This window comes from Anabrus simplex, chromosome 1 (genome assembly GCF_040414725.1).
Source record: "Anabrus simplex isolate iqAnaSimp1 chromosome 1, ASM4041472v1, whole genome shotgun sequence".
In the NCBI taxonomy this organism is placed as follows: domain Eukaryota; kingdom Metazoa; phylum Arthropoda; class Insecta; order Orthoptera; family Tettigoniidae; genus Anabrus; species Anabrus simplex.
The window spans coordinates 852,138,997-852,164,540 of record NC_090265.1 but is presented as its reverse complement, the minus strand read 5'-3'; the positions used below and the strand labels follow the sequence as shown (position 1 = coordinate 852,164,540).

Here is a 25,544-nt window from a genome sequence, read left to right as displayed (position 1 = left end):
TTGATTTGAAGCCCGTAGGTGACCTGCACGTCGTGATGAGGATGAAATGATGGTAAAGACGACATATATACCCAGCCCCTGTGCCAGTGATATTAACCAATGATGGTTAAAATTCCTGACCCTGCCGGTAATCGAACCCGGGACCCCTCTGACCAAAGGACAGCACGCTAACCATTTAGCCATGGAGCCGGGCATAATAATAGTGAAAAGATAGAATACACGACCTGCAACAAACAAGCACTAAAAATGGAGACAAGATATGGAAAAATTAAACGAGTATCACAATTCAAGTATCATGATGAAACAGTTCAGGAAAATGGACTCGATACAAAAACCAATGAAAACACATGCCAAGAGATGAAAACTGCATATCGACTAATGCAAGAAATATCTACAAAAATAAATGTGTCTCCAAGCACAAAAAACTAAGACATTACAATACAGTCATTAAACTAGAATGCTTTTATGGATCAGAAACTCTAATTTTAAACAGGAAGGCAGACATTGAGAACATTGAAGAAAAGGAACGCAAAATCGTACGAAAAATTCTAGGCCCAAAACTCGCCGACGGACAATAGCTACTCAGAAGCAGACAAGAAATAAAACAACACACAAAACGCAGGTTAATATTCTATAGACACATTGAAAGAATGCACCCAGAGAGACTTACAAAACCATAGTCGAATTCTATGAAAACACGACTAAAGCCAAAACAGACACAATGAAATGGATTGGCGAAATCAAAACCAATCTGAAACAGACAGGGATTACACCAGCAGATGTCCAGAACTGGGTGATCTTCAAATCAAAAATTCACAAATGGCAAGATGACCAAGAGAAGAACTCCGGAACAGCTTTGTCTGAATACAGATGGAAGCCCACAGTAAAACAATGAAGGAAATATGGGCACAAAGGAAGGAAGGCAAAAGCACGCCTCTAAGTACTCTGCGTAGTCCTAATGAGCTTATTCGCAAATATGTAATAATAATAATAATAATAATAATAAAGGGTATGTTGTCTCGGGATATGCCTGGGGCCTAATCCAGCTCTTTCTGCTTGACTCCCATGGGTCGCCTGCGCGTCTCGCTGTGTAGTGATGATGATGATGATGATGATGATAATGATGTCAGGTTCCTTGGATTAGTAACTGCCTTCAGCTCAGATGGCCCCGACTTCGATTCCCGGCTGAGTCGGAAATTTTAACTTTAAGTGGTTAATTTTCTCGGCTCGGGGACTGGATGTTTTGTGCTGTCAACAACATCCCTACAACTCACACAGCACTATACTGCGCTACAATAGCACGCAGTTTCCCACACATACAGTAGATGCCACCCACCATTGTCGGAGGGTCAGCCTCACAAGGGCTGCACCAGGCTAAAAATAGCCACACGAAATTATAATGATCAATTATTATTATTATTATTATTATTATTATTATTATTATTATTATTATTATTATTATTATTATTATTAAATAACAGTAATACCTGCCCGGTGGCCATGATAGTTATGGCTTCAAGTCTCTATGATCTGACACCGTCGCTAAGTGGTTCGAGTCCCGTTGGTGGATAATCTCCACAATTAGAATGTTGGCCGGCAGGGTACGAGAGGTGGTGATATAGCCTATAATTTCTAAATATTGATTGCGTGCCAAAATCCTGGATTAAATTCCAAACCTCTCGCTGTTATCATATGGAGTGAGGGCATATGGAGCTGTTGATGGTGATCCGTCCGTCAAATGGAGACGTAAAGGTTTGTGCAGACCCCATGGTGTTATTCGACAGCAGTAGGCTACGACACTGGGTTTCGTTTGCTTACAAGTTGCTTTACGTCGCACCGACACAGAGAGGTTTTATGGCGACGATAGAACAGGAAAGGCCTAGGACTGGGAACTAAGCGACCGTGGCCTTAATTAAGGTACAGCTCCAGCATTTGACTGATGTGAAAATGGGAAACCACGGAAAACTATTTTCAGGGCTGCCGACAGTGGGGGTTCGAACCCACTATCTCTCGAATACTGGATACTGGCTGCACTTGAGCGACTGCATCTATCGATCTCGGTGATACTGGCTTTCACCCTCTTCCTACCTCATCATCATCATCATCATCATCACCATTATTATCATTATCCCACGTCCAGACGTGCCGGTCGCCTATGGAAGTCATATAGAAAGCCCTGAACCAGTCGAGCCGAACATGTACTCGGATTCTCCCGACACCAAAAGCCATACAATAAATGAAACCGACGATATTTTGCTCTCTCTGCATTATGGAAGAGCGAGTTAGACGACATTTCCTACTAAAAAAAATTAGTTTGCATTCGAACCACGTACTGCCTAAATTCGGGGACTGTTCATCTCCATCCTTCACGCACTTTGCTTATAAGATCGTACATAAAGTCGGTATTGCTTCAATCGTCCCTACATACATAAAAAAGCAAACCCCATGACACTACAGCCCGCTGCTCAGCCCGAAGGCCTGCAGATTACGAGGTGTCGTGTGGTCAGCACGACGAATCCTCTTGGCCATTATTCTTGGCTTTCTAGACCGGGACCGCTATGCCACCGTCATATAGCTTCTCAATTCTAATCATCCTACATACAGTACATATGCACAAATAGGCTTATACTCCGTTTTCTGTTTGGACTGTCATTCCAGCTAACTTTCCCCCCTTAAAAACAACAATTACAGTCTATTTGAATGAGAGTAGGGACTAGTTTTTGTCGTTATGGAATCAGCACTCGCAGAGCTGGAGAACTCGCTGCGCACGCCACAAGCCTGATGACAAATAAATTAATTAACATGCTACAAATGTGCAGTTGACTTTAGCCTTTTATTGGAACAAATTTAAAGGAAGCTAAAAAGTGGAGACTTCTTTCACTAGTGGAGTACTTTTAAATTGACTTAAATCAAATAACACATTTAATTTCCATCTTTTTAATTGACTAATCAAATGCACTGATTTAATTTTCCACATTGGTAACGTATTCCATTTCCCCCTTCACTCTGTACATTTAATCCAATTTATTGACCTTTCAGCCGGAGTAAATGTTTACACGAGACAGCACATGAAAGGCCGGGCGATGTTTGCCTCACGTATTGAGCGAATATCCGTGCACTTGATTACTCGCTAAATCGCCTGTGTAAATCACATTTCGCTGCAGTACTATGCTTTGTCAAGACACACATACGTGCCGTTTCGACAAATGTGTTTACGCGCTAACGCACACTCCATGAATGCGCGACTTTGAATTATTGAATGGATTTTGGTTTGCGGGTTAGAGAGTAATGCACAGACGGGAACTATGTTCAGCTGCGCCAAAACCCCTTCGATTAAATAAACAATGCAAATGATTGTGTGTGTGGGCCGAACACAAGGATCGCTGCCAGTTTAGCTCATATACCTTGAAATTTATCGCGGTGCATTGCAATAATTAACCTCGTACGAGAACTCAACCGCACTGCATTGATTGCTACAGAACAGAGAGAGAGGTATTCTAGGGTAACGAGAAAACGCGGAGAAAGCTGCCAGTATAATGTTAATAATATTGTTGCTTGGATAGCAAACTAACTACATGATGAAAGATGTAAGGAGGACATAAAATGAGCGTTCGATACAGAAAGGTACTATGTCTATTATTGTGCTTTTACGGCCGCATTGGACCACTGTAGTCAATTTCTGTCCGGTCTTCTATGATATTTTATGTTCTTTTTCTTTTCTGATTTACCAGTATTTCTTCATTCTATCTGATCTTCGTTGTCGTTCTTCTTCTGAAGATACCCTTTTAGTTGTTTCTCTTTTATAACATTTTTGTATGAGTCTAACTTTACTATTCTTCAATTTATTTACTTTGTTTGATTTATTATTTAAATCCTCCAGTGTTATATCAAATTCTTTCATGTCTTCTTTTATTTATTTTATCCAGACAGGTTGTTGCTTTTGTTTCCAAAACTTTTCCAAAATTCTGCGTATTAAACTGTCTTGAGGTGTTCTCAACAGATGACCAAAGAATGATATTCTCTTCTTTCTCATGAAATTCATTATAAGGTTCTATTTCCTGATATACTGCTGAATTTGGGATGATGCGCCATTCTCCTTCTTTTTGGTACTTCTTATTAATGCATGCTTCTTCCCATTTTGAAAATTTTGTCTATGTTATTACTTTGGTTTAGTTTACATAATGTTTCACTTTCATAAGTTATGTACTGTATTTTTCTTTTTCCGGTTCGATACAGTACAGCCATTAAATTCGTGGACTGGCCACCTAGTGTCCCTGTGGCGCACAACAGCGGATTGGTTACACCACAGGCTAGTGCCATGACAGCTCTTCACTAGTCCTAGCAGGAGGTAGCTGGGTACATACAGTGTAAGCAGAACTGTGGTCTCCGTTATGAAAGATAGTTCAGTGTGAGCGGCAAAACTTCAGAATGTCCTAGTTTGAGCAACGGGCAAATTTCAAGTTCTGCCAAAAATTTGACAAATTCTATAGCGAAAAGTTTGAGATTATGAAGGTGAAATCAGCCGTATCACCACGACGGGAAAGAGTCGCGAAAAGACTGGGTGGTGTTAGAAGCAAAGGAGCGTGTCCAAAAACTGATCGCAAGTAATTCATAATTCTACTCTGTATTGCCTGCACTGTAGGCGCCAGTCCACAAAGCGCAAGTGTACTCTTTGTTGCCTACATTGTAGGCGCCAGTCCACGAACTTATTGAATGTAGTGCTATTAAACTGGCCAAGACGCGACGTTCCATACTGAACTGAAGCATTTCCGCCTATTCTATATACGGGAAACATTAGGAAGCTTCACTCCACATTAAGAATAAAAGGACCAAGCTCGATAGCTGCAATCGCTTAAGTGCAGCCAGTATCCAGTATTCGGGAGATAGTGGGTTAGATCCCCAATGTCGGCAGCCCTGAAGATGGCTTTCCGTGGTTTCCCATTTTCACACCAAGAAAATGCTGGGGCTGTACTTTAAGTAAGGCCACGGCCGCTTCCTTCCCACTCCTAGCCCTTACCTGTCCCATCGTCACCATAAGATCTATCTGTGTCGGTGCGACGTAAAGCAACTTGTAAAAAAATGAGAATAAAAGGCATTATATTGACAGAGAATTGTGGTATTTGAAGATATCGATTTCCAAAGTGACCATTGTACCTCAGGTTAGCTGATGTGTATTTATTAATTTGCTAAGACAATTTTCATTCGTTTGTTATATTTGCTCAAAGCAGTTCAATAATATCGACCTGTAAAAAGAAAGTTTCTGATTTACACACTAATTAATTGATTGATTAGTAAATATGCTATTGAAAGAAACCAACAACGAACTTATATACGTTTATTCCTCCTCCTGTCAATAAGATGGAAAGGCTTTCGAATAGAAAAAATAACAGGTATGTTGTGGCGGCTAATGTGGATGTATAATAAGTGTCATAGAGAGAAAAATAACGAACATCATTGTTTATTTTATGGTGAAATAATGGAAGAGACGTACAGTATCCATTGAGAGTATATAGGGGAACTGACGCACATAGAGTTAAATATCCGGGTAGTGAATTTAAAACAAAAATAAAAAGAGATAAATAATTCTATACAATTGTTACATTATTAAACAATGAATGGATTACACCGGAAAGAATATCCAGTAACTTTTGTAGCTTAAAAAATATGTGGCAAAAGCAAATGAAAAGAAGAAAGCATTAACTAAATGAATGAATGGTAGAATAGATACTTTTCCTAGAATATGTAGAATTTTACTTCATTAGGATAAACATAAAGTTAAAAGAAAGAAAAAACGGATGGCAATTTCTGGAATGAAAATATATTATTAGTTTTATGTATAATATTTAATGTGGCAATAGTAAAGGAAATGAACTGCAATAAACGAACGCCCTCTCCCCAGTTTCAGAGGATCCTGAATTACGGGATGGGTGTATTCTACTCTGTTTTATTCTATTCTATTCTCTCTCTCCCTCTCTCTCTCGATAAGGCCTACTAAGGACCATGATATTCAACTTTTTCTCTGGGAGTTGACTTTGATGTTTGCCTAGTACGTGCGCTTTCTCTGGCTGTATTGCTCCTTCTTCTCCTTTGTCCTGAGGGCACTTGTCCTCTTACGGGACGGATTGTCCTGGAACCTCCTTTGTCTTCTGGGTGGTGAACGGTCTCTAATGTCACTTTCGACTATTCCTAGTTCCTGAATATTTTTAGCCACTTCAGTTTCTCTTCTGCTAGTAGGATAGAATACAAATGGTTGCTCTGGCAGAATTCATCATTGATATGTGCTCATAGAAGGTCAGACGTCTCTTATTGGCCAAGTCCGTGATAATATCTGTGCAGTTATAGAGTTCATGATTATGTTGCCTCCTGTATTCACCCTCTATTTTGACTGCTCTTGTTATCTTCCTGCGAATCTCCCTTTCTTTGATCTCTGGTTTCTCAGCCAGACATTTCCTGTTAAGGATCAGGCACTCTGGAGGCATACAGGGCATCTTGCCAGATGAAAGCATGGCAGGATTGAGCAGATCGGAACAGCCAGCTGTTCAGAAACATTAGGAGCTTGAGGCGGAGTGTTTCGGTATAGAGTGCCGGCACATGGGACACGGGACTCTAACTGCGTAGTAGAGAGAACTTCGAGAGGCAACATGGCATGCTCCGCGTCAGCGGGTAAATGCCTGTACGGGACGTACTGTGTGTAGTTACGACCAGAATAAAGCTGTACGGATCGTGAAGGAACAGTCGAAATGCTTAAATTCCTGCGCAATAATCCTGTTTAAAGGCTACTTTTATGTTAAGATTTCACAGTCAATATGAAAAACGAAAATCATGGTTACAGCGACAGTACGGATGTTTAAAAGTAACTATTCCTAGGATATTTTCAACAATTTAAATATGCCGGCCTGTATTATGAGCAGTTAGGGCCAGGTTAAAGCTTCACGGCACTTGAAAAACCAGTCGGAACTCTAAACTATGCACCCAAACAAAATCATATTTAAATGTTGGTTTTGGGATAAGAATGTTTTCATTCAGTCCGAAATACATCTGTCACAATTACACCGACAGTAGATGTGTTTAAGTGCGGCCAGTATCCAGTAATCGGGAGATAGTGGGTTAGAGCCCCACTGTCCTCAGCCCTGAAGATGGTCTTCCGTGGTTTCTATTTTCAAACCAGGCAAATGCCGGGGCTGTACCTTAATTAAGGCCACAGCCGCTTCCTTCCACTTCCTAGGCCTTTCCTATCCCATCGTCGCCATAAGACCTATTTGTGCCGATGCGACGTAAAGCAAATAGCAAACAAAATTGTAGATGTGTTACAAATATCACAAATAGAACACCGGTGTAATATTCTGCAAAGTTTACTGTCTTTTTTACGGCATAGGCTTCAATGAAAACATTCTTAGAGAACAGTTGTAAACAAAACAGAACACATTAAGTGATACCGAAGGCCAGTGGCCGGAGCAACGGAACTTTCAGAACAAAGAGGATATGACAGAACGCAGAACACTCTAGCACGTGGTGGCACGCAGTCAGCTAGTAGGCGAAGTGCGAAGGGCAGTGCACAGTGGCGCCGTTGATGGGACAGCGAGTCATTGTCTCGGTCTCGCTTGAGAATGTTTCGAAACAACTGACACTCGGTAAGGAAATTTAACTCGTGTCCTCACCCCGAGGTGGTGCAGCTCTTTTCAGGCACATCCCCGATGGAGGTGAGCTGCACGTACCATTTCAGTCCACATACCAGTCCTCCTTCCATTCTTAAATTTCTTGTACTACCTGGAATCGAGCCCTGGCCCCCAAGGACGGCAGCCAGTAACACTAACCGTTACGCTACGGAGGTGGACCTGACACTCGGTGTTCCGAAACAACGGAACATAACTGCGCATCGGGACAGTGTGCCGAAACAGGGACATAGTGCCTAATCCTACAGAATGGTAGTGTCAGAGTTTGGTGTTGCGAGAGAGGCACCTTTTGTTGTAATTGTTCTTAGTCAGATGGTAGGCCAGCTCTGTCTCATTAATTCGGGTTGTTAAGGCTACCAGTTCTGACAGATTATTTATTTATTTATTGATGCCTTTATTTGTGGCGAAGTTAGGGCTCTTGGCCCTCTCTTACACTTAACCACATTATGCGGCTTAATACTGAATCCAAACTTAATATTCAAACTTAACACAGTGTATATAATATAATAGTAATATAACTTAATATAGTCTAAAACTAAAAGATTACATCCTAAGTCTAAAATTAGAAAAATAAATTCAATATTAACTACTCTAGGTGGAAATCATAAAATATAACAGTAATTTATGTAAACTTTTGGGAACTATTTACTCCAGACATTCACTCACACATTCACACATAACTACATGATATAGCCTACGTATTGAAGAGGAAATCTTTAGACTGTCTTTTGAAGGTAATTAATGAGGAACAATTTCTAATTTCAGGGGGTAAAGCATTCCATATTCTAGCGCCCGACACAAGGAAGGAATTACTGAAGGCAGATGTATGATGTGGAGGTATTGCAATTGTTGACCCAGATCGCGTGTCACGGTCATGAAAGGAGGATAGAAAACGGAAATTACTGGAGAGATATTCAGGTATATTTTCAGTCAAGAGTCGATAGATAAGGATTGATACATGGTGATTCCTCTGCTGCTCTACTTTTAACCAAGAAATTTGTGCATAAAAAGGGGATACATGCGAGGCAAAATTCAATGAAAAAATAAATCTAATGCAGGAGTTTAAAGCTCTCTGCAATTTCCTATTTTGTTCACTGGTAGCATCCAGCAACACAACATCACAATAGTAAAAAATTGGAAGTATCAATGTTTGAACCAGTTTTATTTTTAAGTTGAGAGGTAATACGGTCTGGTGAATCTTAAGGGGATGAAGTGATGAGTGAACTTTCCTGCATACGTTAGTGACATGCTCATCCCAGTTTAAAGTTTCATTTATAGTGACTCCAAGGCTTTTTACTGATTTACAGAATGGGATAGCAACGCCATTTAGTTGAATGACTGGAATTTGTAGACTGTGTAGATGGGCAAGCAGTTTTCTCTGCCCTAGTATGATAGCTTGTGTTTTCGTTGGGTTGATGGAGAGAGAATTCTCAGCTGCATAACAGCTGATCTGCTCTAAGTTTCGGTTCATATTTTCAATAGCTGCATTTATGTCATTCACTTTTGTGTGACAGTAAATTTGAAGGTCTAGCCATTCTGCTAAGTACTTAACTTATTGACTTTCTCACTTACGCCCTATTCCAACCGTAATTCTCTGGGGCTCTCGCTGATGTCGGTAAGATATTTGGCCTTCTCTAGCGATGCTTTCAATACCACCTTGGCTGCCCAGTGTCTGAGTATTTAAAGCTGCATTTCTGCTACTTCTATTGAACTTGCCAGAAGTGCCAAGTCGTATGCAAAAGCCAAGTGATCTCTTCTATTCTGTTCCTTCTCTTCAATCCTTTAACCTTGACAGGGAGTGGCTGCGTTCACGATTTTACTGTCCTGATTTGCTTTCTCCATGTCTGTTGCTGTAAACCTGGTGGAAAGATTTCTCCACAGGGTTCTGCAGTTGTTCCAACCATCTAACTGCAAGTCTTCCTCACGATCTCTTACCATTAACCTTTCCCTCCACCTCAAGATTCTCTAGAGTGCCTGTTCTTCTGACGATGTGTCCGAAGTACCGGAGGTAAGCCTTGCTGATCCTCTAGAGAATCATAGTCCGCATGCCCAGTTCTTCCAGAACTCCCCATTTCGCTCTCATCTGCGTCTTTGCTTTTCCATGTCTCAGCTGCATAGGTGACGATGGGTAATATGCGGGATTGAGCTAATAGAGGACCAAAGATTGAAAGGGGTGAAACTGCCAAAATATGAAAAATGTGGAGGGTTTTTTTCTGTTATGATAGGATAGGATGTGTTAACCATGCCGCATATGGTGTTAACTTGTGCATGTGCCTGAGGTCGTTCGTTTAGATGGTAGGAAGTTCAGCAGGCAGAGCCACAGTCCAATGTGCCCAGCTGAGTTTGGTGGGGAACGGTGAATGTGCCACCGTCTCGTGTTGCAATTCTTCTGAGTTGTCCATTGTGTCAGTTTGCTATCACTCGTGTACTTACTAATTTTTGAGCAACTTGATTAAATATATGAAATATTGTTATGGAATTATATAATGTATTGGATGTAGTATACTTGCACTTCAAAGGCCATAGGTAACCATTAATTCCTGGTCTCCTTTAGTAGAGAAGGTTGGAAGTGCCATTGTGCTTGGGAACTCTATTATTGGCGTTTACTCAAAAATATGTTTCTGGCATTTTCACCCTTTAAAATCCTTGGTCCTCAATTGTAGTTTTATCCTCTTTGAAACTCCGCGGTGCTTCCATATCCTACTCAGCTCTGTGGTGGCTGACGTGCCCATGGGCTTTCTTCTCTTGATGTCAGCCTCCTGTATCAGAAATCATGGAGCACAAGTGGACATATTCTGGACGACCTGAAAATCAGCTATCTCCCTCACACTGGGTTGATTGGTTTTCTGTGTGTTGACAATCATCACCTTCCTCTTCTTCTTCTGCGCGAATGGGTCATATAGGACCACGGGGAATCAGCATTTGTTGAGCTTTCCTCCGTGTCCAATAGTTCTTCAACTTCATCGATTGTTGTAATTTATGTTCCTCCGACCAAGTTCGTCGTATTGATTTCTCCTCATCTTGCTCAAATCCCCTTGTGTGAACAGTTTTCATGATTTTACTTCTGTCCTGCAGATCTGGTGATCCTAATTCAGTGATGTCTTTATCTACTTGCTTATTCCAATTTGAACTCGTACGTTTGATTTGAAAAAAATTGTGTGTTCGAAAAGTAAGTCTGGCGATATTCATGCTTTCCAAATGGCTTAAAAATTGTATTCGCCACAGTCTCATTGTATCAATAAGTTCTTCTATAGATTTCTAGGCCATATTTCCTACCAGTCAACATCAGCTTTTCCATGAAGACCTGTATTCGTTGCAATAGATGCCAGGATCAGCCTGACACTAGCGCACCTAATGTTGCTAATCTTCGTACCAAAAAAGACAAAGTCACCTCCGTACAGGCCATGAGGCCCTTGGAGTGGAAGGTAAAGTCTTCCACCATTATTAACCACTGCTAATCTTCGTACCACCCGATATAGATACATCCTTACCAGTTCTCAAGCACTTTTCTCAGTGTATATATTATAAGTTGGGTGAGAGTATACACCATTGTCATGCACCACCTTCTGAACTGAAATTTATATTCATTACTCGGATATTTAATAAATAAAGGCTTAAAGATGGCTTGCGACTGGGAAAATTATTTTTAAATACAAATGCTACTTAAAAACGTGTTTCACGATTTTTCGTTTTAAACTTACAACAATTGGTCGTACTGACAGGTATTTAACGTGAAAAGAGCAAGGAAGACACAAGAGATGTACTTACACGAAAGTGTAGTTTTCTCATTCCGATAAAAAAAAAGAGAGAAAAACATGTTTAGTCTAAACTATGCTAAAGCGCATCCGATTAAAACAAAGTATGAATCTCGCAGTGAGGAAATAATTTTCGAATTAGCATACACAAGGTTTGTTGATATTTTCTAGTTCCCTATCTCCTAAATCCTAGTTTATTATTTTATTACTGTTATTTCGAACAATTTTTTTTTACAACAGGAACAAACGGAATTGTTAGCAAACAGAAAAACCTCGTCTATCTCTACTGCAGGTTGTATCACCATATCATCAGAATACCGAGATCGATAGCTGCAGTCGCCTAAGTGCGGCCAGTATCCAGTATTCGGGAAATAGTGGGTTCGAACTTCACTGTCGCGATCCCTGAAAATGGTTTTCCATGGTTTCCCATTTTGATGATGATGATGATGATGATGATGATGATGCTTGTTGTTTAAAGGGGCCTAACATCGAGGTCATCGGCCTCGGTTTCCCATTTTAACACCAGGCAAATGCTGAGGCTCTACCTTAATTAGCGCCACGGCCACTTCTCTCCCACTCCTGTTCCTTTCCTTGCCCACCGTCGCCATAAAATCTATCTGCGTCGGTGCGACGCAAAACAACTTGTATTATCAGAATGTTGTCGTTTAGATGCAGGCCGTCTATGTTTCAATTGAACAACCGTTATTCAAGTTTATTTAATTATTGCACACTACAGGACTTAGTGTACCAATTACAGTGGCAACTATGGTATATAAACTACATTTAACATGGCACTACGTATATCTAAACTATATTCTAATTTTATCTAACCTAATCGCCTATAATATTAATATAAAATACCAAAGTACGTTTACAGAAAATGGAGATCTTTATATTAATATGATGAAAAACACACGTTAAAGTAAAAATACAAATCAATTGTAATATTACAGAACTTCCCCTTACAAGACATAGTCCTTAGTTTTCCCCTACTTTTGTGACTACTGTACATACAATTGCGCGACAAAGTTCAGCTAGAAACTCACGCATTGGCAGAGTCCCACACGATCTGAAAATAATACTTTCGATTGAGGCGTGAGCTAGGGACTTACTTGCTGTTAAATTTCCCACACAGTGGCACATAATTTAAATTAATGATGCCATTATTTTTCTGAATGGCACTGTTGAAGATTCTACAAAGCATGTTCATCGGTGAATTACATGGGCACACGTCCTGGTATTCTCATTTTAAACTGTTATGATATTTCTGGAGAAGCGAGGTACTTGGAAATTTAAAAGAGGCAGTAATTCAGGATTATCAATAGCATAGTTTACAATTATAAAAATAAATATTTCTACATTCTTCCGTTTGCGAACTTCTAAACTGTCCACTACGAAATTTAAAAGTATATCACTTAGGATGCCATAAGTGGACAGTAGCTAGTTTTTTATATTGTAAGTATTTCAAAAATCTCTTTTATAATTCTTCAATCTGACAGACACATAATTGACACCTAGGACTCCAAATGGTGCTGGCATATTCTATTTATGGCCTTACTGTGGCAGTGAGCAGATGAATGTAAGTATGTGTGTTTTTGAAGGATTTTATATTACTGATAATGAATTAAAGTGTATTTCCAAAAAAATAGAATTCAATTAGTTATAAAAAGTTTTAGTGTTTGTACGTCAAAATGAATATAATTGGTAATTTTTAAGTAAGAAAGATTTTTGAATGTTTGTCATTGTTCTCGTATATGAACCTCCAAATAGGCATAAAGATGAAATGCTATCAACACATGACTGTCTTTCTGACTCGTCTGTTGGTCTGTAACAATCAGGAACATTTCCTCTGCTGCAGGAGACCAAGTCCCCTCCTTTGCGAGTCCCACGCGAGCTGAACATAATACTTTCGATTGAGGCGTGACCTAGGGACTTACTTGTAATTAAATTTCCCACACAGTGGCACATAATTTCAATTGAAGGAGCCGTGGCGCCGGATTCCAGCGAGCGAGCAGCTGAGGAGGATTGTATTAACACAATTAGCGGCTAGTGACCTCTGACTGCAGTGATGTCAGTAGCCACTTGCCATGGTAATTAGAGAGCTTCAACCCTCCAGTCTTCAGCTAGCACAGCAGAGTCCTCAGGCTCGATTCCCGACTCAGTCAAGAATCTTCACACTGGATGCACTTAGCCGTGTGAGAACCTCGAGTGAGCTGGCTGCAGTGTAGCTGCAATTTTGCATTCTGGAGATGATGGTTTCGAAATAATGAAGGCCACGGCCGTTTTCCCTTCCCAGTCCTTGCCTTTTCTATCCCATTATCGTTGAAACCATACCTGAGTTACTACGGCGTTAAACCACCACCAGCTTATGAGGACAATGAGAAGAGACGAGAAGACAAGGAAAAGGGAAAATGAAAAGAAATTAAGAGTAAAGAGGAGAGTTAAAGAAGATAGAATAGAAAAGAAGAGATGAGAGTTATCAAGAGGAGAGAAGAGAACATAAGATACGAGAGTTAAAGAAGAGAGTTAAGGAAGTGAGAAGAGAAAGGTGGAGGGCACAAGAAGAGAAAGGAAGGGAGGAGGGTATATAGGAGAAAAGAGAAGTGAAGACAAGAGAAGTGAGTTAAGAGAAAAAAGAAAAAAGAGAAACATTATAAAATAGAAGGGAAGAGAGACGAAAAATGGAAAAGAGAAGGGAGTTAAATAAATGAAAAGAGAAGGGAATAGAGTTGAAGAAGAACAAAGAGAAGAGAAATAAGGAAGGTAAGGAGAACAGAAGAAAGGGGAAGAGAAGAGAAATAAGGAGAGTAAGGTGAAAAGAAAGGGGAAGAGAAGAGAAATAAGGAAAGTAAGGCGAACAGAAGAAAGGGGAAGAGAAGGGAAAGCGAATGAAACAAGAGTAGGAGAAAAGAGCATGAGAAGAAAAGAGGAGTAGGGAGGAGAGTCAAAGACTAAAGATGTGAAGAAAAGGGAGAAGAAAGAATGAGGAAAAGGAAATGAAGAGATGCGGAGTGGAAAAGGTAAGAGAATAGGAGATAAAGGGAGAGTGTAACACGCAAGACCATTCAGGATGGTGATGGTGATTGTTATTTTAAGAGGAAGTACAACGTGGCAGCCATTCAGAATGAGAGAGTGATGGAGAAAGCGAGAGATGCGGGGCATAAGAGGGGTTACCAGGCATTGGCTGCCAGACATTCTCGTAGAAACTCATAATCTATATATATAAAGTAACTTGTCCTGACTGACTGACTGACTGACTGACTGACTGACTGACTGATTCATCATCGCCGAGCCAAAACTACTGGACATAAAGAAATGAAATTTTGGGCATATATTCATATTAAGATGTAGGTGCTCGCTAAGAGAGGATTTTTGGATATTCCTTCGCTAAGGGGGTAAAAAGGGGGGTGAAATTTTAAAATGAGTGTATCTATATCTCAAAACTTTTAAAGTTTGCAGATGTAAAAATTGGTATTTATAATCGTCATTAAATATAAAAAAACGTGTATTTTTTTGTTTTCGGAAAATCGCAATAGGAGGAGTGAAAAGGGGTGAAAAAGGGGTTGAATGCCATTAATGAGACTACTTATATCTCAGAAACTGAAGATATTACAGAACTGAAAATTGGTGTTTGGGATCTCATTTAAAAATTAAGAAATACATTTTTTTTTTGTTTCTGGAAAATCCAATTAAGTGGGGGTGAAAAGGGGGTAATACTTTAAAATGAATGTATCTATATCTGAAAACTTTTAAAGGTTATAGATGTGAAAATTGGTATTTAGAATCCCCTTTAAAAATAAAGAAACAAGTATTCTTTTGTTTTCGGAAAATCCCAATAGGAAGGGTGTAAAAGGGTGAATAATGGGTTGAATGCCTTTAGTGGGGCTACTTATATTTCAGAACCTGAAGGTATTACAGACCTGAAAATTGGTATTTGGGATCTATTTAAAAGTAAAGAAACACGTATTTTTTCGTTTTTGGAAAATTCAAATATTGGGGGGTGAAAAGGGGGGTGAATTTTTTAAAATGAGTGTGTCTACATCTTAAAACTTTAAAATTTACAGATGTAAAAATTGGTAGTTAGAATCTCCTCTAAAAATAAAGGAATACGTATTTTTTTGTTTCCTGTAAATCCCAATAGGAGGGGTGTAAAAGGGTGAAAAATGGGTTGAATACCTTTAATGAGGATACGTATATCTCAGAAACGAAAGATATTACAGAACTGAAAATTTGTATATGGGATCTCCTTTAAAAATAAAGAAACACGTATTTTTTAGTTTTTCGAAAATCCAATTAAGGGCGGTTAAACAGGAGTGACAAATTGGGGTGAATTTTTTGAAAGACTATATCTACAGAATATCTTGGAAACGTAAAATGTTACAGACGTAAAAAGTGGATGTTTGGAATCTCCTGTAAATGTAAAGAAACATAGGTGATTTGTTTTTGGAAACTCCACTTAAGGGGAACTCAAAAGTGGTGAAATTTTAAAATGAGAATTTTTACAGTATATCTAAAAAAAACTTAACATGTTACAGAAGTGAAAATGGTATTTTTTTTATCTCTATTAAACATAAAGAAACGTGTATATTTATTTTTCGGAAATACCACTTGGGTGGAGGGGGGGGGTGAAAGAATTGAAAAATTAATTGACTTAATTGTATGAGAATATATACATCTAATAAGAACTAAAGTTGTTACAGACGTGAAAATTCGTATTTGGTTCTCCTTTAAAAACAAAGAAAAACGCGTTTTGGGTGGGAAATCATCTTGGAGGGCGGGAGTGTAAAGGAGTTGAATTCCTTTCATGAGGACACATAAATCAAAAACTGAAGAAGTTAGAGTCGTGATAATTGGTATTTAGAAGATCCTTTAGTATTAAAGCAACAAGTATTTTTTGCGGGAAAATTCACTTAGAGGGGGGGGGGGGGGAGTAGTGTGAAATGAAGTGAAAAAATTAAATTATTTTTATGGGGATACTTATATCTCAAAACTGAAGGTAATAGACGTGAACATTGGTGTTTGGAATCTCCTTTAAACGTAAGAAAACACGTCTTCTTTTTTGGTGGGGGGGTGGCGGTAAATAAACTTAACGGCGGTGGGGTGTAGAAGGAGGTGAGACCAATTGATTTTACTGTTCTTAATGTACTTATAAGGATCCTCCGTTGCTCACGCGGCAGCGCGCCGGCCTCTCACAGCTGGGTTCCGTGGTTCAAATCCCGGTCACTCCATGTGTCATTCGTGCTGGACAAAACGGAGGCGGGACAGGTTTTTCTCCGGATACTCCGGTTTTCCCTGTCATCAGCCATTCCAGCAACACATAATAATAATAATAATAATAATAATAATAATAATAACAATAATAATAATAATGTTCCGGACCGTCGTCAAATGTGCGGACCGCGCTGGAAACGGCTCCTGGACGGGTAATGACTAAGAATGCAGTCCGGCCGCGGGTTCAGTGCCGCCAAGGCACCCAATATGACACCACGCCGGATCTCCTGAAGGATTTTATCTATATTAAAAATTATTATAGGAAAAGATGACAAAGAATTACGGACCCAACTGACCGGGAGGAATACCTGAGCCTAGCCCGGGAAGTACGAAATCGATTGCTGGAAAGGAAGATTGAACAATGGGAGGAAACGTGACCTAATCTAATAGAAAACGAGTCAGATCGGGAATTTTGGTGGATTCTCGCAGAAAACGAGTCAGATCGCGAATTTCGGCGGATTATATATCTAAAACAATAAGCATTCAATTATAAATTTCAGTATAATACCGTAGAGAAGCACGGGTATCTTGCTAGTATAGAATACACTAAAACTATTTCCCCAATATTTACAGAAATGTAACATGGAATGAGACAATAAGCGAAGGGGTGCAGGCGTGAGTACAGGTGTTATCATTTGTTAATATATATCCTCCTCGCTCTACACCAAAAATAAATCCCTCTGTCCTCAAACAGAGTGCGCACACATAAAAAGAACCTTCGTTTCGAGGAAGAAGTACTGATCGGAAATCAAGTAGCTGAGCAGCTTTGTTATTGACGTATATGACAAGGAAACTAATTTGAATAGGACTGCAGACCGCATGGCTATTCAGAGTTCAGACGTGCACGTCTTAGCGACATTTAGCAGACCACTTGCCTAGAGAGGAACTTAAAAAGGATAACCTAATTGACGGCTCATGCTAAACAGTTCTAATTGGACACAATTGGCACAGCATTCCTTGTGCTCTTGACTGTTGATGTGGCCCGAAGATTAACCAATTAGCCACGTTCTAAGAAATGTTTGTTTAACTCTAAACTTATTATATTAGTGTCTAGGACAAGACCGTGTTTATTCTCCAATAATATCAATTAACCATTTTCGTCCAGGACAAACACAGAAATTACTGCATAAACTAGCATTGGAGGCAGTCCTATAAATAAACCATACCGGCTCTGACGCCAAGGAAAAGGCAAATTCATCCTCTTACAGGCCATGGAGATCCTTGGAGGAATGCAAGGTAAAGATTTCTTCATTTCGCAAATTCGTCAGTACAGTACCTAAGATAAGTTAAAGACCACCAGCGAACTCATGGCGCCACATTTATTGTACCAATTTGTTTGCAAATATTGTTTGGCTTATTCGTGTTGATATTTAACTTATGAAAATAAACCGTTGAAGTATCGAATGAAATGTATATTTTTTGATTCGTTATGCTCAACTAAGGAGTGCATTTTAATTTATTAGCACCTTTTTTTCTCTTCCTCTTTTCCCAATATCTCTTCATCCTCTCGGCTTGTTCCTTTTTACGTTGTTCAGACCGTCCTGTATTTAGTCTGGTGGGCTTTACAGAAAATGCGTGTTTGTGAATTAAGATTCTGAATTTTATTCAATCTTGAATAGTTTCTTCATTAATTCCAATTTCATTTAGGTCTTCACTGATTTATTTTAGCAAATTATTGTGAATTTTCATTGATAAGGCTAAGTTAAACATTTTCTTCGTGAGCCTGTTATTATCCATTCTATATTGTAGTAGTGACCATAAAATTTTAATCGCCGTTTCATCATTGTATCTGTGATTTTTATGTAACTTGATAGATTTCCGGTAATTTCTTTTTCATCCAAATTCCATTTTCGCATTTTGGTCCTAATATTTTCCTGAGGATTTTTCTTCCTTGTTGTTCGATCATCTTTATCCGAGATTTTCCACCAATTATAATAGTCTCAGATGTATAAAGTGCTTCTGTTTTAACTATTCTGTTATAATGTCGTAATTTTGCCTTTTTGATATATTTATTTAATTATATCTGTTCCAAGTAATTTTGTATGTTCTTGCAAGTTTTACAGTTCTTTCATTGTTAGCTTGCTGGTTCAATAATTTCTCCTAGATACTTTAATTTTTCTACTTGAGCGATATTTCCATATTTGATGATTAATGGTTGACTGTTGAAACCTGATCTAATCCTTTTATGGGTTATACTTTTACAGACATTTTGAGAACCTATAAAAGTACCATACTTTTGGATGTAAAGGCCACCCAGCTCGCCAAACTATGGCAGCTATTATGGCTACTTAACCTTTTTTTCTAAATACCTATCCAATAGAAAGTATATTTCCGTAAAAGGAGGTCATTTCGTACAATTAATGTAGGATGAGGAGTTCATTAACTAATTTTCACTGGTAGTCTTAAACTTTTGTTGGGTACTGTAAATGAAATAGGGTAGTTTACTCTATGCCCCGCCACATTTCCCCCCAGAAATTAAGCTGGTACTCATTTTTGGTGTAGGGTGATCTAACTACAGCGCTACAGAATGTTCAAGGATTATGGTTAATATTCAGGGATATGACAGGAACGATCATTTGAAGCAAAAACTTCATGTGGACGTATGCCGTATTCCGAATGATTTCCTAGATAGAACACATTTAATGTACATTTTTGGGGGGGCTAGTGGCACGCAATTGTGTCTTACCCACCCAAACTGAAATGGGTGCACGTTTTCCGCATGTAATGTTCACCATACACTTATTCGTAAAACATCGACACGTGCAGAAAATCGCCATATGATGGAGGTAGGACTACGCTGCACCATTTCAACAATATGTTGCTGTTCCGGCACAGGTTGTTGAACAACATGTTCAGAAGAAAAATAGGAACTTGGAAGAAAACCTGTTTCACGCAGTGGTCAGAAAACTCTGGTAAACACTCAGTCATGAAGAATTCGACGTGTCGGAAAGCGCCAACGGTATTCCTCGACGACAGCAGCAGGAGCACCACCATCGCAGAAGCCGTAAACGTACACCATATCCTCATAGTCATCATTAGTGTAAATGTGTGCCATTTTATCCAGCGCGTGTACAAATACAGTTTCTCTCCGATACACTCTCAGTCCCTCGCACTACTTCACTTACAACACACCATGGCCAACTGCGCGTTCAATGGGCTAGTTATGGCAGGAAGACATGCCCAGCAAAGAGGTTGAAAGCAACGAGGTAGGCTGGGCTAGAATAAACCGTCAAAGAGGTTGATTGGGGAAGATACATACATGCACGCCACTAGCCTAAAAAGAAATGTGCATTAAATGTGTTCTATCTCTGAAACCATTCGGAATAGGCCATATGCCCGTATGAAGCTTTTTATTTCAAATGATCGTTCCTGTCGCATTCCTGAATGTTCACTCTTCCTCCTGGGACATCTGGATACCTATCCAGATGTGCAAATTTCGTTTCTAAGTTTCTCGCCATCCTGACGGGGAATCGAACCCATGTCCTGGGTGAAGCAAGCACGCCTTTACCATCTCGGCTAGGCAACAACTCCCTGCCCAATGAATGACGTAGACTGAAGACTTATTCCTTAGTTCCTCGCTTGTGTTAGCCCATTCTCACCTGGCCAACCACGGTAACGACAACGACTTATTAACACAACCATCACTATTTAATTACACTGATTTGCATTTCAAAATTTTATTTCTGCTACAAGAGAAAATATTACCGATTCTTGTTAACTAGAGAGCCCTGAATCAATACCCGAGTTCAGATTTTCTGTATCACGTCAGTTTTTTTGTAATTTAGAAAATAAAATGAAAACCTCAAAATTGGCAAAGTTCATCATTAAATAAGTATAAATAATTTAATATGACAGTATACTTGAAATGATACCTTAGGTATTGAGGGATGTAAAATCCAAGTCTGTACTCAGATTTTCTCTACCGTGCCCCGTCTTATGTAATTTTTAGAAATCATAACGGAAAACTACAAAATTTGAACAAAGTTTCAATAACGTCAAATTAGGTATGTTATTTGTTTAAACGTGTTTTAACACCGCAATATAAAATTCGAGTGCATAAAATTAACAATAATACATTGAATTGTATTAATAAAAAGTACTTAAAGCCATTTAGATGTTCAATTTTTCGGTCGAAATGTTGAATTGTTTTGATGCCCTGCAGTGAATTTGAGATGTACTTCCCTTCAAGCACCAGCAATAATCCACTAACATTCTCTATTGCGATTGCTCTGGTATCTTATTTCCATTGTCTTAGTATCTTGATGAAATCTTTCACCCTTTCTTTCTTCCATACAAATATAGAAAGGAATCGAGTTACTTCCATGTGTACTTCCAATATTAAGCAAGAAAAGAATAATGATAGGATTCCTTTTTCCTTTCATAATCCGTTTACCTTCCAAGGTTAGTTTTTCTTTCGGACTCAGCGAGGGTTCCCACTTCTACCGCCACAAGAGCAGTGTCCTGGAGCGTGAAACTCTGGGTTGGGATACAACTTTGCAGGAGGACCAGTACCTCGCCCAGGCCACCTCACCTACTATGCTGAACAGGGGCCTTATGTAGGGATGGAAAAATTGGAAGGGGTATACAAAGAAGAGGGAAGGAAGCGGCCGTGGCGTTAAGTTAGGTAGCATCCCGGCATTTGCTTGGAGGAGAAGTAAGAAACCACGGAAAACCACTTCGAGGATGGATGAAGAGGGAATCGAACCCCCTCTACTCAATTAACCTCCGGAAGCTGAGTGGACCCCGTTCCAGCCCTCGTACCACTTTTCAAACTTCATGGCAGAGCCAGGAATCAAACTCGGGCCTCCGGGAGTGGCAAATAATAACACTAACCACTACACCACAGAGGCGGACAATCAGTATAGTGTACTTTGTTCATAATTTTTAATTTAAGTTTTGCTATAAGATTTTAGTGATTCCATTTCTAAATTACCAGCTTTAATGTAGTAATAGTAGTACACTTGATGTAAGGATACATATTAATTCCAGTATTGTCCTGCACCGTGGCTAAATGGTTAGCGTGCTGGTCTTTATTCACAAGGGTCCAGGGTTCGATTTCCGGCAGGGTCGGGAATTATAACCATAATTGTTTAATTCCCCTGGAACGGGGAGTGGATGTATGTTAGTGTTGGGCACTATGTCCCTGTTTCGAAACACTGTGCTGCATGCACAGTTATGTTCCGCTATTCCGCAACACCGAGTGTCAATTGTTCCGAAACATTCTCAAGCGAGAGGGGACACTGACTCGCTGTCCCGTCAGAAGCGCCATTATGCACTGCCCTTCGCCTACTAGCTGACTGTGCAGTCGGCGCACGGGACACGGGACTGTATCTTCGCAGTAGAGAGAACTTCGAGAGGCAACATTACATGCTCCGCGCTAGCGGGAATGTGCCTGTACCGAACGTGCTGTGTGGTGTGTGCCTGTGTATAGTTATGGCCATGTCCAGCATAAAGCTGCACGGAACGTGAACGAACAGTCGGAATACTGAAATTCGCGCATAATAATCACGTTTAAGGGCTGATTTTAGGTTAAGATTTTTCCGGTCAATATGAAATGCACATAACACGGTTACAATGGCAGTGCAGGTGTTTTAAAGTAACTAATTCAATAATATCAAAAAAGGCTTTCACGGCCTAACCACCCAAAAGCTGGTTCTATTCCTGTGATTTTAAGATCTGCGGTCGTGAAAGCCTTTTTTGATATTGTATCTCCGATGGGGGAGCATTTTTTAAACGGAGAAGTCATTTCTCCTTTAGCAGGTTAGCAAACTTGATTTGCTAACACGGCGGGGCCACACAGTTTGGTCTGCCACTGCTAAGCAGAGTCCTGGAGGGGCGTGCCATTCCAGCTGATGAGTCCAAATGGCATGTCTGGACGAAACTCTGCATAATGCACACGGCCTAACCACCCAAAAGCTGGTTCTATTCCTGTGATTTTATAATTCAATAATATTTTCACCAGTTGAATGTATCGGCCTGTATTGTGAGTAATTAGGGCCAGGATAAAACTTCATGGCACGTGAGAAAGCAGTCGGAACTCTGAATGAAATACGCACCCAAAAAATCATGTCTAAATTTTCTTTTTAGGATTAGAATGTTTTCATTCATTCTGAAATACACCTGTCACAATTACACTGGCAGTACATGTGTTTACAAATGTCACAATGTTATTTTCACCAATTAAAAGTAGACTCGCACAGTTGAAGAAACATTCGTCAGTACTCTATCCACGTATACAATATACAATTGGAACACGAAAATAATAATTAACCCATACAAGCGAAACACGAAGATGAAAATTAAACACTACATACAAAGATTACAAAAAACTATACAATCAGAACATAAAAATAAAACTTAAATACAATATACACGCAGAACACGGAAATAAAAACTCTGGGATGTTTACGTTTGAAATGTCTTGTCATTGAGCCGGTTGAAGATCCCTTTGCAGACAAAATAGAACATAAATTGCATTTTACTCTGTCCGTTTTTCTTCTAGTAAAAAAAGTCCTGAACAGGACTCCGATGCGACATTGTGCAAAGTTTACCGTCTTTCGTATGGTTTAATTACTTTCGCGCTGTTATGCTCCTTGCACTTCGAATTCCTTCCCTCTCAACTTCCATTTACCTTTAATATCTCGAAAATTTCCCTTAACAATTTCTCGGGGTTTGATATTAAAAATTAATTTGGACTTTAAAGAAATTTTTAAGCTCAAGAAAAATATAGGTCATCGCTTTGGAATTAAAGATATAACTGGATGAAAAAATGTTTACACTCCAGCACAGGGCGGCACACAGCCCGTATCGACAGTCAGACTCAGCCAAGGCCAACTAGTCTATCTAGTGCGGCCTCGACACAGCACGTTCGGTACAGGCACATTTCAGCTGACGCGGAGCATGTCATGTTGCCTTTCGAAGTTCTCTCTGCTACGCAGTTACAGTCCCGTGTCCCATGTGCCGGCACTCTGTACCGAAACACTCCGCCTCAAGCTCCTAATGTTGTGGAACGACTGAATGTTCCGGTCTGCACAACCCTAGTGTATGTGCCATCTTCATCATAATTTCATCGTCACCTCGACGCGCAGGTTGCCTACGGCGTCAAATCAAAAGACCTGCACCAGGCCTCTCCGAAGGCCACAAGCAATTATTATGAGCATTTAGAAATTTTCATGCATTTAAAAAAGTGGACGTGATGAAACGAAACTACATATGGGCTTTGTAATCACCCACAGGGGGGAACTAAAAAATCTGTAGCTTGGTTCTAAAAGGGCCAATGTCATTTTTTTTATCGAAATTGAGATATTAACTGATACAAATGCGTTTTATCCTGGCTTGCAACATGTTAAAAGGGCCACTGTCTCTGTTAAGTACTAAACGAACAGTTAACGTTTAATTAAATAAGCCCTTGCCAATAATGTTAGATTACCAATAAAGATTAGAGACCTGGCAATTTTTAAAGAGTACGATAGAAAATATTAGCGTTTAATAAGGTGACTTCCACAAAGAAAGTATAAATTTATTTAAAGTTAGTTGTTAAAAAAAATAATTGGAAAACTATAAGCAAAACTTCAAATGCTCATAGCTCAAAAATCAGGTTTTTTTTACATTGGTCCTTTTTAGAACCAAGCCACAGAAATATGAACAGTTTATCTGTACCGAAATGGTTGCATATCAGTGTTAATTAAGCAGCTTCCTTATCCATCTCCTTGTGCTGTTAGTTAGAGTGGCTGTTGAAGACCATTAATCTAGTTCGGTCTCCACCTGTGTGAACTTCTTCCTGTTCTGCGTTACCATTCCCTTGTCCAGGGTGCACCATTTTGAATGTTGTCCACATTTGGTACCTACCCACATTCAGCAATGTCTGGATCTATGGATTAGTCGACAGTGTTTGGGCTTTCGATCTCAAAGTTCGGCTAGGTTGTGGATTTTTAGTCGTAAATGGTTCATTTCCTTCTGCTATCCCTAATATTTCTGAAACTTACATACCGCAAACGACACTATCATACATCATAAGAATATACAGTTTCCGAAATACGCAGACACAACTCACTTTCATTGGAGGGTCTGCCTTAGAAGGACTGCATCAGGCTGTAATCCTACTTCTATTTGTTATTATTATTATTATTATTATTATTATTATTATTATTATTATTATTATTATTATTGTTATTCTTATTTGTTTAGGGCCATTAGAGACCACGTCAAGTAACCATAAGGCATTTCTGGAAGCATTTTTTGCAGTCCAAAAACGTTGCATTCTTTCTCTGGTCACCTGTCTTCTCTCTTCTGTTCAGTCGCTGTTCTGCTTCTGCTCATCGTGGAAGTCCTTAAAGTTGTTGATCACTGATCTGTATTTTGATCGGTTAGAGACGAGATGTCCTCCTGATTCATTCCAATGCTTCCTTACTTCCTTGAACCATTAAAACTCTGTTTCTTTAGTCGGGATTCATCCATCCTGAAGAGATGTCCGTAGAATTTCGTTCTTAGTTTCCTTGCCGACCCCATCAGAGATTCATTATACCTGTATAGCTCCTCTCTTCCTCGGAGGCTATATGCCCATCTGTTATCTTAGGGCCCATTATTTTGCAAAGAATCTTGCGCTTATACTTCTCTACTTCTCTCAGTCCAGCATTTCCTGTCATTCTGAGGCATTCGCTTGCGTACAGACACTCGGGTTTGATCACTCGGTTATAGTGTCTGAGTCTAGCTATCCTTGAGATTGCATTTTTCTTCTACAGGACATGCGTCCTACGAAAAGCTGCGGCTTTCTTCTCTCACCTGCTGTTGTTAGCTTCTTTCTCACTAGTCTTCATCTGCACTATCTCACCAGGATCGCTATAAC

General features: G+C 39.6%; 1 protein-coding gene across 1 annotated transcript in view; it reads right to left on the bottom strand.

The window, feature by feature from the left end:
• Drgx (Dorsal root ganglia homeobox) overlaps positions 1-25,544 on the bottom strand; it is a 367,971-nt gene that overhangs the window by 276,576 nt on the left and 65,851 nt on the right. The gene's annotated exons all lie outside the window — the stretch shown is intronic.